General features: G+C 35.5%; 1 protein-coding gene across 3 annotated transcripts in view; it reads right to left on the reverse strand.

Annotated features, from left to right (window-relative positions):
* The window catches only part of slc4a2b (solute carrier family 4 member 2b), a 45,648-nt gene extending 33,816 nt beyond the window's left edge, over positions 1-11,832 (reverse strand). The window contains exons 1-2 of one of the 3 annotated variants that reach the window (XM_084102853.1): positions 11,764-11,832; positions 1,783-1,841 (exon numbers count right to left, since the gene is read on the reverse strand). The gene's annotated coding sequence lies outside the window, so the exon portion shown is untranslated. Of the gene's footprint in view, positions 1-1,782; positions 1,937-11,763 lie in introns of those variants that run through there. The other 2 variants (XM_084102854.1, XM_084102852.1) reach the window with 2 other exon arrangements.
* Positions 11,833-12,403: the final 571 nt, after the last annotated feature.

Here is a 12,403-nt window from a genome sequence, read left to right on the forward strand (position 1 = left end):
AATAAAACAAACAAAAGAAAATGTGAATAAGATGCACTTATAATTGAAGTCTATGGGACTGTTTTATGGATTTTTTTAAGTTGTTTTACCAAAGTACAAGTATAAATGATTAACTCAATAAGTCACAAGTTCATATTAATAGCCAATCAGATGTTTCTAATTGTGCACTGATTTGCAATTTTTATTTAAAGACGCTTTGTTGCGTTCAAAAACGCAGCCAACTGGAAAAATGCTGAAATGTTTTTAAAGGTTGAACAATTTTTTAGCGCGATGCAGCAGATTCTGGCATGGTGCAAAGTTATTTGGCCAAAGACGTTCATCTGAATATCTGAATGTAAACATCAATAACAACTAGAGCTGCACGATTCTGGATAAATTGAGAATTATGATTTTTTTTGTTTCAAACAGAGATCACGACTCTCCCACAATTCTGAACAGACAAACTAAACAAAATTACATAATTTACTAGGGGTTCTGACAAAATTTTAATCGCTGCAGTCTATTTAAAATGTTTAATTCATTTGAATGGAAAAAAATCAGAAAAAAAGATTCTCTCATAAATGTATTTTTCGCTAATCCATTTTAACAGTCACTTGTCGCCACCTACTGGTGTAACGATGAAATTGATACAATCGTTATTTGAAGTGTCAAGTTACTTTCAAAAGGTATTTTGAATGCTTCCATAGACATCAGTGTTTATATCCATTCCAAACTATAAACTTATCTCAGTACTTGAATATAATTTGAATATTTGTAAGACGGAAAAAACGATAGTGTGGAAAAAACAATACTTGTGAAGCTGCTTCATACCTATACATGACAAACTGCTCTCTCTGGATCAACGGCAGTGCCAACACAGATATGAATGGTCCGTTGTGATTTTGTCCAAGGTTTAATAGACATGACCAAATCATTCATCAATTGAGATTGTGATCTTTTAACGATTAATCATGCAGCTCTAATAACAACTATTCAACTGTTGGACGACTAGTCAAATTGACCCAACACAATGATTTACAATTATTCCTCTAGCAAAAGGTTTTACACAAGCAACTTGATAATACAGATAGTGCAACTGTATCAAATATCAATTAAGTACTATCATCTACAAAACTATACTTTTGGACAACAATCATAAAAGATCTTTTTCATTTTTGTATAATGAAACTTATTAAACACACTATGGTGCTGAACACTAGAGATGCTCATTGCTGTCATGTTTAATGACTTTATCAAACTCACAAGACACGCCACACAGCCTCTAGGCTGAAAACACACAGACCATTTCTCTAGATCATTAACCAATTAGATTCAAAAGTTACTTAAGTGGAAAAACAAAAGTACACCCTGTATGATGACTAGGCAATATCAGCAAAACAGTGGACTTTTCACTGTTGACTTGTGATCCGTCATGATATGCTGACTTTTGAATTTCACTTCTAGATGCAAAGTTATAAATTAATCATTTGGTACATTGAATCTAAACAGTTCATTTAAAAAAGTTTTATTAATAAAAAAATAAATAATAACTTTTCATATACATGTACTCACCATTCAAAGTGATAAAAAGTAATACAATTTGAAGGTAAACTAGTATTTACCAAACCGCATCCATTTTTAGATATTCTTAGAAGAAAATTATACGGAAAAACATCTAAAACAAAATTCTGTGTGATCAATTAAAATTATAGAATGACCAGGAACTTTAGTTAACTACACAAAAATAGTCAGTACTGACTTTAAAGAAGCATGATACAAATCCATTGAAACTCAAAAACATACCTCAAAGTGCTTACTGCAGAGAAGCCGCCGCTGACATCTTAGTGTAAAGCCAACAGCCACTGTGTACAGAACGCCAGAGAGAGAGAGACACAGTCAGAGAGCTGAGCGAGAACTTATAAAGCACTGCAGCCTCCTTCACACACACTCAAACTCTAGTCCTGATGGGTCAAACGCTTCCTCTGCTGGATTAGGTTTCCTCCCCTAAACCTCTGACAGCCTGCCATGTGACCGCTGCTCAACAGTGAGTCAACTGTGACACACACACACACACCCATATCCCCACATATACAGTACACACTCACACACCTCAAACCCATCTGGGTTTTAAATGATTAATTAAGCAGTTAACAGTAAATCTCTCATGTAAGGAAATGTTCACCATGACAAGGACACTTGTTAGACAACACTATCTTTTCATTGCCATGGGAGGAGTAAACAGCACTGTATAATATGACCAAAAAAAATGAATTTATTTAGTATTTACCAATGGTTGGTTTCACCAAAAGATGTTGTTGAAATAAAAAAAGTGCCTTTACTTGATATTCATGACTAAAATTTAATAGAGATGTTGAACTGAATCTTAACCTGAGTGACATTATTATTGATAAGGCATTAAGGATTTATTTTTATTCTTAAGCATGACCAAAAAAGTAATTTGCAAAAATGATTTTTAATTGTTTTGTACTTTTTAATACAATAATGACTAATGGCCATTACATAATTATAAACATATGCATTATGTTTACATTATTTATTATTATTAAAAGTAACATAATAACAATATATTCATATAATCATTAAAACAAATAATAATAGTGTTATTTATGCAAATTTGTTTTGTGAATCAAATTTATTTAAAAGTTTTTTTAATAAAAAAAACCCACAGACTCAAAGCCACATCCATGGACCAGAATATTACAAATGAATATTGAGCCAGTAAGTAGCCACCTAAGAATCACCCAAAACACCCTAAAATAAATAGAGACATAAAGTGTCCCAGGCCCTCCTATAGAGTGATTTTTACATATCCTTCAATACACTGTGCAACTGTAGAACTAAATATCAGTGGATTCATGGGCACGTGTACAATACAAAACACTGAACTTGCCTAAAACCTTAAAGTCAAGCACTGAAGTTGCCATATATGTCTGCAAGTATTTGTTTGAACCAACAGCCAAGTGTGTGTGTGAGTGTACCAGCATGAGTATGTGTCAGTCGGAGTCACATGGTCTTGGATCAGCCCAAAGGCCACCGAGAATTAAAACTTTAGTCTGCTTCAAAGCTTGGGTTTTCCTCAATCCCAAAAAAAGCTTCAGGATAGAAGAACTTGGATTGGTAAGTGAACTTTATGGAGGGTACGTTTCAAATCCAAAACCTCCAATTTTACAAGTGCGCACAAGACAAGACAAGACAAGACCATACAAAAATGAGAATTCCTCACTGATTCTGATGGATGAGACTCCCGATTGGAACAGTCTGCTAACAAAAGGTTTCCAAACTGTGTCGTCATAAAGGTTAGGCTACGTCATTTAAAAAGGTTTGTCATACCATAATGACAAACAGAAGGGTCTCCATTCACAGCACTAGAGCTGTAACTCCCACGATATAGGGTGAGGCTAGATACCGAGGAATCTGTGTTAACAACTAATGGTCAACAGTCCATCTGACTAATCTCTACTACAGTCAACATTTGAAGTGGATCAAACACGTTAATCAAAGTTGTCCTAAGACAAGAACAGGTAGTGTTCAAAATGTATGTCTAACTTTGATGAAAGGTTTTGATCCACTTCAAATGTTGACTACTGTAGTATAACCCTATAGACCTTCTACAGGGACTTTTAAATTGTACAGTACGAACATACAACTATTGAACATACAACTAGAAACCTGGGGATGCACCAATATTAAAATGTCTGATAGCCAATAATTATTTGCATGCTATGGCCATTAACTGATAAATGGCTTAGATTCAATTCTATACTACTTTGTTGAAATTAATTAAAAATTAATTATTACAATTTAGGCATCACAACACTATATTGCAGAGAATGACAAATGGATATTTAGATTAACATTGTTATTAAATTAGTGGGGGGGGGGGGTTAATTCACTTTATATTTGCCATTATCTAATGCTCACTTAATCTAAAAGTAAAATGTTATTTATCTAAAAAACAATTATAAAAAAGTAATTATTTGTACAGCAAAAATCTGATAACAGATACGCAGAAGTGATTTTTAATTGTTTTATTTAAAATTTGACAAATTAATAACTAAATGATCGTTAGACTACAACAAAAATGTATATATATTATTATTTATAATAATAATGTAAATGACAACAACAACAATTATTGTTTTTATTATTATTACTTTTGGTTTTATTTATTTATTTATATAATTATTAGGGCTGTAAAATCGATTAATCACGATTAATCACATCTAACGTAAAAGTCTGTGTTTATATAATATGTGTGTATATATTTTATATTTATTATATATATTTCTGTGTGTGTGTGTGTGTGTGTGTGTGTGTGTGTGTGTGTGTGTGTGTGTATACACACACACACACATATATATAATGTAAACACTGACTTTTATGTTAGATGCTACAGTCAAGTCAAGTTCAAGTTTAACTTTTGAACTAAAAAACTAGGGATACACTGATATAAAAATTCTGGCTAATATGCCAAATATGTGTCAAAATAATTAATTTATTTATTTTAATTCAAATAAAATCAATACTTTTCAATCAGGCAGGGCATGCCTAATCTCAGACAGACCACTGAAAAACCAGCAGTGGCAATCTGATTGGACGGCTGCTGTGTACTTTCCAGGACTCAGGGCACATGGGATTTCATCAGTCCACAGGGAGTCTAATTACAAGTTCCCAGGCCGCTACAATTAGCACCTCCGAGGAATTACTAGCCACTGGATGTGCCAAAGTTTGTAAGGTTTGTGGTTACTGTGAAAAATACTGATGAATGGGACAATATAAAAAGAAAGCAAGTGTTATATGATATATTCAGGGCTTTAGTATTTAAATATGCTAATTCCATCACATGCATTGGATACTTAGGCGAATTATAATAAGACACTTTACTAGCAAGCAAACATGATACGTTTATATATAAAAAAAATAAAAAAAATAAAAACAAAGATTTCCTTTTCCTTTAATCCTCCCTATCGGGCTTATGCTACTCTGAACTTCCTATTTTGAGCACTTCTTGCGTTGTTTTTGCCTCTTCACGATGACTCGCTTAATTTAGTCCTATTTTGTAAGTCGCTTTGGACAAAAGCATCTGCTAAATGACTAAATGTAAATGTAAATGTTTATGCACACCAGCGAGTGAGGTTCAATTAGGTTGGGATGGACATCTATGATGCCAAACGGTCATTAGATCTTTAGATTTTCAAGTTTGGTCTTGACTTGCATATCTGGGCTGCACATGTTACATAATTTCCTAACAACAATGTACCTTTGACACATCAATCTTTAGTCAACACATTTAAAGCTCTGGTAGTAAACACAAGCCCACGATTCAGCAAGAAAAAGTGAGTAAAAACCTGCTGAAAACAGCACATGGTTTTCCTGTCACATTAACTTTTCATTGTCAGCAACTGCTCTGGTCATGATAAACAGGGAAGTAAGTTCAAGCAAATGCAGGAGAGTGTCAAAACATTTGGAAATGAAGAGAATCTATTGCCTAACCAGGCAGCGGCACGCATAATGCAAAAGATTGCAGCGGCAAAACGTGATCACATCAAAATGCAGATGCCTCTCGAATCTCGATTGCACGAAGACGACAGCATCCAAAACTCCAGTTTACGGAAGAATATTACTGCATTTCTCAATGCTGGACTGGTTATTAAACAATATATTAAAGCAAAGTGAGTTCTCTCCTACAGTCCAGTGCCAGTCACGGTTCGCAGTGCTCCGTAAACAGATTTCACAGCGACCTGGTACTTGGCTAGACTTGTCTTTGGCACAACAGTGTAAAGTTCTACATTGGGAATGTTTGAGAAACATCTCCATAGCCACAAACTGACAAACCACTAACACTGGGAAAGTGGATTAAAATGTAACAAACAAAGAGATTATGGAAAATGCATGAATTCAACTGGGTTTCGCTACTTGACATAGCCTAGAAATAGATTCACGCTCAATGAGCTATAGCAAAAACAACGACTTGAAGCCACTGTTTTGGCACAAACACTATGTAAACTTGCAACAGATTTTACAGTGCGTGGCGGATCGTGACCCAGCCGTAATCAAAACCTCACAAACATCTGGGTTAGATGTTCTGTGAGTAGTTACGTTTGCTAAGCTGTTTCCCGAGGGTTCAGTTTTCAATTACATGGAACATGAAATTTAAATGGTGTAATTCCTCAAAATTAGCCTTATCATTAGTTTAAAGGCCCACCGAAGTGGAAACACACCTTGAAACACGCAGCCTTATTCAATGTGTTGACGTAGTTTCCACTTCCTCCCCTTTTTAAAAATAGCCAATAGCATTTCGTTTCTATCACAGCTCAGCCAGAGCCGTTGAGCTCGGTAAAGCCGAAGTTTCATCCTAATCTCTAACCGTTTCTCCTCCTAATCTTTTTGTGTCGCTTTTAAATATAGAATTCTGTGCAGAATTCAAACAGGTTCGGTATGTTTTCTGGTCTGCGCCGACTCGCGCATCTGAACCTCTCTGTGCATTTGCATTTGCCCAATTTGTCATGACACCGGCTGCATCCCCTCGCCTTTTCTTCTGGTGTTTGGGAAAGAAAATTAGTACGGACACTTTAAACGAGTGTCGTTCTCACTTAAAGGGATAGTTCACCCAAAAATGAAAATTCTGTCAGTAATTACTCACCCTCATGTTGTTCCAACCGCGTAAGACCTTCGTTCATCTTCGGAACACAAACTAAGATATTTTTGATGAAATCTGAGTGCTGGATTACTTCTCCATAGGCTGCTAGGTGACCGAAACTTGCTGGCCCAGAAAAGTTATTAAAGAGATCGTTAATATAGTCCAAGTGACTACAGTGGCTCAATCTTAAGTATATCAAGCGACGAAAATACTTTTTGTGCGCAAAAACAAACAAAAATAACGACTTTATTCCACTATTAATTTCCTTCTCTCTGGGCCTCTAGTTGGTTCACGTAGTGTTTTTGCGCTGCGCGTCTGTGTTACACGTCAGTAATTACTGACAGAATTTTCATTTTTGGGTGAACTAACCCTTTAACTTAATGCTGCTAAGTGATAGAGATTGCAGAAAATCGTTGAAACTTGTACGTGTGTAAAAATGTTAAGAGACACATGGATTTACGCCGGTATTTCAGTTCTACTCAGTCAAAAAAGAAGGGACAGCCAAAGAAAAGCAGACCGCTACAAAGCGAAAGGAGTTAGTAAAATCTGACTATAAGGTTTCATGGACAAAGGAATTTCCGTGGCTGGAACATGACGAGGTAAACGACACAATGTTCTGGGTGTGTCGTCAATTCCCCACGATTTCTCACTCAATGAGTGCTTTAGTCACTGGAACAGAAATAGTAATTTGTTCCATTGTCCATACAAGTTCATAGAAATTTCAGTTAGAACCAAATGCATATTGTATTGATGATTGTAATTTGATTATTTTATATACGATAGTTGATATTTGAGTTTTGCAATTATTTGATGTTTGCGAGGGGGGGGGGGTAGTTAAATTTAATGAGTGCCTGAAGGGCTATCAGGGATTTGGACATTTTGTGAGCCCTGCAAGTGACAAAAACACAACAGAGAAGTAGCGAAGTCTGAAGTGATGTCTTTATGAACAAATCATTTATCATGAATCCGACTGATCTGGTTCAACTTAGCTACTCAACCCAGTTGAAGCGGCTAACACCTTACCTGAAGAAAAGATTATTAATAAAAATGACTTTTTTTTCTTTTTTTTTTGCGTGTTCATCACAAAAAGCTATATTTTCATGACTTTTTTTTTTATCTAGTAGGTGTCAGTGTCAGTTCATTGTAATTTAATAAAAAACAGCATGGAAATCAGTCAACACGTGTTCTTCTTTTCTGTTTCATGGAAGAAAAAAACATGAGGGTGAGTAAAGGATGACAAAATTTATATTTTTAGGTGAACGATTCCTTTAGCACCTTTTTCCTTCTTCACCTTCAATTCCCTTTTTTTGTTCCGGACCAAACAAACAAAGCGAACCGAACTACAAGTGTGAACACACCCTAAATCTAAACCAAAGCCACTTGAAGGAAAGCAAGCAACCTGAGCCAAAAAAAAAGCGTAACGCCTGCTAATGCTGCAGTACGCAGGGAAAGAGACAAGATGCTGTTTTTTAATGGATGTCAATGGAGGAGTGGCTTCACTACGCTGAATAAACCGCTTTTGTGAGGAAATAGTTTTTCAATGAATTGACAGCACATCAGCTAATTTTGTAAAACATGTTTGCTCTTAAACATTCGTTTTGGATCAATCTATTTTTAAAAATTCTGTTTTCTAAGAGAAGTCACGGACAATTGCGTGACAGATATGATTCAGTTTACGGTATCATTTCTATGGCATCTGCAAACAGTGATTGACTGTCACACAACTCAACAAGATTTAAATGACCATTAGTTATCAATGCACATGTGATCCAAGTTAGCCATTACGCTTTTTCCAATGAGCCACGGATCCCTGTATCGCCCAACAATAAGACCATCTCTGTCTGAGATGTCGACCCAGGACGAGCTATAGGACTGTAAAACTTTGATTGACGGGATGCGTTCTACTCCATCTGTGTGTTTTGATTATCGTTCTGAATCCGATCCACACACAGTCTTTGTTGCTTTTTTTTTTTAATGAAACTTACCTAAATTCAAGTATTGCACACAAAAAAAAATGCATAAAAGTAGATTTTTTTAAAGCACAGGCTCTGTTCTTTCTTTTGATTTATCGTATGTTCACAAAATATTCTGGGGGCCATGAAAATTTTGTGAAAATGATCAAAAATGCTGGTGCTGGCAACTTTTTTTAAAAACGCTGCACTGTAAAAAATGATTGCTGTGGTTATTTATCATAACTTAAAATTCAACATTAGAATAAGAAATAATGCGTTGTTTCAACTTTAAAAAGTATGTTCATGCTTTACTTAAAATATTAAGTTCAGTTAACTTTAGTTTAGTTTAGTTGGATATTTAAGTTATCTCAACTCATTTTAAGTTGTTATAACTAATTGCCGCCACATTTTGGTGGGGAAAGAGTTAATCGATTATTACTTTCAGTAACACTTTAGTTTAGGGTCCAGTTCTCACTATTAAGTAGTTGCTTATTAGCATGCATATTACTAGGATATTGGCTGTTTATTAAAGCCCATATTAATGCCTTATTCTGTATAACCATATTCTACATCACTTAATCCTACCCAATACCTAAACTTAACAACTACCTTATTTTATTGAAGTACAATAAAAGAGTTTATGAAGCAAAAGTTGTAGTAAATAGCTAGTTAAAAGTGATAATTGGACCCTAAACTAAAGTGTGACCTTACTTTCAGGCCTACATGATTTTACAGCTTCATAAAACAGATGGAAGAGCTGCGCTACAAAAAAACGTGTTTACGAATGATTCCTGATGTGCAAGACAGAAACTACAGGAGCACAGGTGAAATTCAAACAGCGGTGCGCTAAGATCATTTAATTATCACTTTAAGACTAAACAGCCCTGGGACAACTGTTTAAAGGGTAAAGGAGTTTTCTCTGCACACCGTCAGCAGGGGTTTCACAGACTCAGGTTACCAACACACAAAAGCTCTGTCTGAGTTTCTCACACTCTTTGTGTTTAACTTGGAGCAGACAATCACATCTTTGTAATATGACAGCAGTGAACAAACCCAACAAAGCAAGTTCTGACCAGAGGAACACTGTCATTCATACCTTCAGTCACACCAAAATCAACAATCACAATGAAATATCGAACCAGCTCACGACAATGCGAGTACAATAACACATATCCTGGGAAACACAGTACTGTAAAAACCATATAGGAGCCCCTGGTCAAGTGTTAAGTCAAGCTACCTGAGGAGGACCAATTCGCAAAAGAGCCATGTAATATTTGGTATACGTGAGAACAACGGTCTTAAAAATATTTTTCAGGTGATTAGCGTCACCAGCTGGGCACACAATTACAAAAACACAATGCAGAACTTTTGAAAATAACCTTGACCCTGCAGAAGAATAGCAGCCTACGATGTGTTTTTTTTTAACGTAATCCAGGAGGGCTAAAGAAACCAGTTTCCAGCTGATCTGCTCTGGAATGCTAGCAGGAATAAAGCTCATTTCATTTTATCATTACTAGTATTTTTTTACATATTAGAGTCTAGAGTTTGTAAAACCAACCAGCATTTCAGATGAAAAACAGATTTAATTGCATCTTCCTCTAATAATGTTGACCTGTTTAAAGAAAAGAAAATTAATAAATAAATAAATTAGAGGTTTAAAATTCACAGATTACTTTCCATCCTTATTGCACTGCGGATTTTGAAATATTGTTCATGCTCTGGTAAGCACAGATAAAGAAAGTAGTAAAAAGATGGGGCTTGGCAGAATGACGATAAATATAGTTACCACAACAATATAAAATGTCTATCGTTGGAGAATTTAGTGATATCGTCAATTCAAATTTTTCATATTGAGAAATAAGAATTTGGTCATGTCGCCCATCCCTAGAAATATATTCCTTTCTTCGCTCTACGCTGCTGTAATTAATCTGCACCAATTTACTGGCCTCGGGCATTATGGCTTAATCACACTGCAAAAACAAAGGCAAATTTTCACATTAAAGCTTGAAAATACTGGTTCGACCAAGTCATTGCTTTGTTCCTCTAAGAAATCTGACTCCTTGATGGTTTTACAATACTGATCTGACATAAATCCAGCTGACCCACGGTAACAAGCACAAACCAACCACAGCAGCTTAAAGCTTCAAGGTTATAAACAAATGATTGTGCCATTCTTCTGACTTACAATTACACTACAAATTGACTACAAATGTTCTACCTATTGCCTAAATGAATTTCTCCTATGTGTGTGTCAAAAAAAGAATATTACACATATCAAACCATAGTAGGTTGTATCTAAATATAATATATATAAAAAATATGACAAAGTTGAACCGTAGACAGACAGATAGATAAATGGATATAGATAGACACATAGTCAAGAAAGTTGGATAGACAGATAGAACGATAGAACGATAGATAGAACGATAGAACGATAGATAGATAGATAGATAGATAGATAGATAGATAGATAGATAGATAGATAGATGGACAGACAGACACATAGTCAAGAAAGATAGATAGACAGATAAATAGATAAACAGTCAAGAAAGGTGGATGGACAGACAGACAGACATATAGACAAATAGATAGATAGATAGATAGATAGATAGATAGATAGATAGATAGATTCAGTATGTTTTGTTTTACAGCGAAATATAGATATAAATATACTTTTCCAGACTATATATAAACGGTCTGTACTCAACTGTACTATATTTAAATGTGAAGTCACTGGACGACTTGGCGGCTTTAGTTCCTTTTCAGCGGTGTTTCAGTTACTGAATATTTTCCCCGTGGACGTCACGTGGCAGTGTGGGTTTTCATGCGTATGTCTGTTCACTCGCGTTTGACAGCAGTCCAGCGACGACGACTCACAAAAACGAGCACACGATACGGAAGCAGACGGTTTGGTCATTAAAGGACACCGTTTTCTCAGCCCATGTTCATTTAAGATTTCCCGGTTTAAAGTTATTTTACATGAGAGCTAGCGCAAGCTAACTGTTCACCCGCCCGCGGCGCCGACTCGCGTGCACGCGAACCGGTCAGAAAACCACTTTTCATGCGCCCGGACACTTTAAACGTGGGAAATGTGAGCGGAATCCCTGATGTTTCTCATAGTCTGCTCATATATAAGTGTATAAAACACTAAACGTGTGAAATGTGTCTTACCTCAACCGAACTGATCTCCCCTTAGCGTTCACGGATGAACCACATCTCATCTGATGCGCGCGCGCGCCTGCGTGTCGTACATATTTCGGCTGGGGATCTCCTTCCCTTTTCACAAAAAAAAAATTAAAAAAAAAAAAAAATTCAACAGGCTTTTATTTACATTTTATGCATGCCTGCACAGGTCAAATGATAGATACAGGTGTCAAATGAATGAACCTAACCCAACCCAATTTCTTGGAAATTCCTAAAGCCAACATTTTACTCATGCAACCAATTATATCTGGTAAATTACTAAATTGATAATGACAAAAATGAATAAGACGGATGATGCTTAAATATTACTGCATGTTAAATAAATGCAGCATGTCCCAAGCTATTGTAAAATAAATTGAACAACAAATTTTCTTCAATTTATGGGAATTTGTGTTTCAAAAACTTAAAACCAACATAACATTTTGGTGCAGAATCATACAAATATCTAAACTGTATTTTGACGTAACCCACATTTTAGTCGAATTGTTGCAAACCCAATAGAAATGAATGGAACAATAGGCCTGGCTCATGTAAGATTAAGTTTGACAGTTAACATTTTCTACATTTAAAGCACATCGATCAGACTGACCATCTGTTCAAAAAGAAA

The sequence above is a fragment of the Abramis brama genome (genome assembly GCF_963993115.1).
Source record: "Abramis brama genome assembly, chromosome: 24".
Lineage (NCBI taxonomy): Eukaryota > Metazoa > Chordata > Actinopteri > Cypriniformes > Leuciscidae > Abramis > Abramis brama.